Raw genomic sequence first — 2,511 nt, forward strand, 5'->3', positions numbered from 1 at the left:
CTATTTTTTGGTTGCAGCCATCATTGTTGTTTGGCGGGTCCGGGCTGGGGATTCGAACCTGCCACCTTAGGCGTACGTGGCTGGCGCCTTAGCTGGTTGAGCTATAGGCGCTGAGCCAGCTATTGTATTCTTGAAATGCCGCTAGTCAGAATTGATATATGCTGTAAGTATTTATGAGGGAATCCCATTTCCCCACAATATTGTTGATCCTTTGCATGTATTATCAGACTTAAGTTTTTAGTACTCCTAGAAGTAAGAAGTGCTATTTGCAATTTCCTTATGACCAGGAGGCTGAGGATTTTTTTTTAATGGTTTTTGGTCATTCAGATTTTATCCTCTGTGAATTGTATGTTTATATCTTCTCCTCAGTAGAGTCTCACTCTGTCACTCTTGGTAGAGTGCCATGGCATTATTGCTCGCAGCAACCTCAAACTCCTGGGCTTGAGCAATCCTCTTGCCTCAGCCACCCCAGTAGCTCGAACTACGGTTGCCTGCACAAAACTCGGCTTATTTTTCTATTTTTAGTAGAGACAGGGTCTCACTCTTGCTCAGACTGGTCTCAAACTCTTGAGCTAAAGCAATCTATCCACCTTGGCCTCCCAAAATGCTAGGATTACAGGTATGAGCTTCTATACCCAGCCTCAGTTTTCTATCTGATTGCTTTACTTAATGATTTGTAGTTTTTAAGAAAAAAATTTTCTGAATACTTTATAAGTTTACATTGTTACAAATATCTTCTTTCAGTTGGTCATTTGTATTTTAATCTGGTTTATGTTATCTTATTGTTTTCCATGTTTCTGTGTTTGATCCATTTGGGTGTAATATTTTAGATATGTTGTGAGGTAGAGATCTACTTTTATTTTTCTTCATATTGTCAACCAGTTTTCTGAAATTTATTCATCTTTTTCTAACTGAATCATGATGCTACACTATCTTGTAACCAACCTAACTGGTTTTAAGTTCTTATTTCTATGAATCTGTTTCTGAAATCTACTCATGTTTCTATAGATAGTGGGGGGGGTTGTTTTTGTTTTTTGTTTTGTTTTGTTTTGTTTTTGGAGAGACAGAGTCTCACTTTATCGCTCTTGGTAGAATGCCCTGGAGTCACACAGCTGGAAGCAACCTCCAACTCCTAGCCTTGGGCAATTCTCTTGCCTCAGCCTACCGAGTAGCTGGGACTATAGGCACCAGGCTATTTTTTGTTGTTGTTGTTGTGGTTTAGCCGGGGCCAGGTTTGAATCCACCACCCTCAGTAGATGGGGCCAGCACCCTACCCACTGAGCCACAGGTGCTGCCCAATAGTAAGGATTTTTTGTTGTTTTGTTTTTGAGACAGGGTCTCACTCTGTTATCCTAGCTAGAGTGCAACCTCAAACTCCTGGGCTCAAGTGATCCTCCTGCCTCAGCCTCAAATAGCAGAGACTACTCAGGTGTGCAACACCATGCCCAGCTAATTTTTCTATTTCTCTGTAGAGATGAGGTCTTGCTATCTTTCCCACATGGTCTCAAACAAACCTCCTGTCTTAGCCTCCCAAAGTGCTGGGATTACAGGTATAAGACACCACACCCTGCCTAGAGCTCAGTTTTCTTGGACATTCATTCAGGAGACATTTACAAATCAGAAACTATATCCTTCTCCTTACATTGATTATATAGAAATAAGTCAGACATGAAGCCTGTCCTCCAAGAGTTTACAGACTGTCAAGGGACATAAGATATATACAGAGATAATTTAATATTAGACACTCTGTGTTAAATACTAAATGAGAATTGACAGGATGGAGCTGTCACCCTAAGCAGCAGGGAAGTGACATTTGAGCACCAGCAATCCATTAGATTTGACAGAGCATTCCAAACAGAGGCAATAGCATAATAAAAATCTTGGAGGTAGGAAAAATAAATTATTTTTGATGGACTAAGCAAAAAACCATTATGGGCAGGCGTGGTGACTCACATCTGTAATCCTAGCACTCTGGGAAGCCGAGGCAGGTAGATTGCCTGAGCTCACATGTTTAAGATCAGCCTAAGCCAGAGCAAGACCTTGTCTCTAAAAACTAGCCGGGTGTTGTGGCGGGCACCTGTACTCCCAGCTACTCGGGAGGCTAAGGCAAGAGAATCACTTAAGCCCAAGAGTTTGAGGTTGCTGTGAGCTGTGACACCAGGGCACTCTACCAAGGATGACACAATGAAACTGTCTCAAAAAAAAAAAAAAATTCTGGCACGGCGCCTGTGGCTCAAGCAGCCAAGGCGCCAGCCACATACACCTAAGGTGGCGGGTTCAAATCCAGCCCGGGCCCACCAAAAACAACAATGACAGCTGCAACCAAAAAATAGCCAGGCTCAGCGTCCGTGGCTCAAGTGGCTAAGGCACCAGCCACATACACCTAACGTGGGTTCAAATCTATCCCGGGCCCACCAAAAAACAACAATGATGACTGCAACCCAAAAATAGCCAGGCGTTGTGGCGGGCACCTATGGTCCCAGCTACTTGGGAGGCGGAGGCAGGAGACTC

The sequence above is a fragment of the Otolemur garnettii genome, unplaced genomic scaffold (assembly GCF_000181295.1).
Source record: "Otolemur garnettii isolate 467f Iridium unplaced genomic scaffold, OtoGar3 scaffold00001, whole genome shotgun sequence".
Taxonomy (NCBI): Eukaryota; Metazoa; Chordata; class Mammalia; order Primates; family Galagidae; genus Otolemur; species Otolemur garnettii.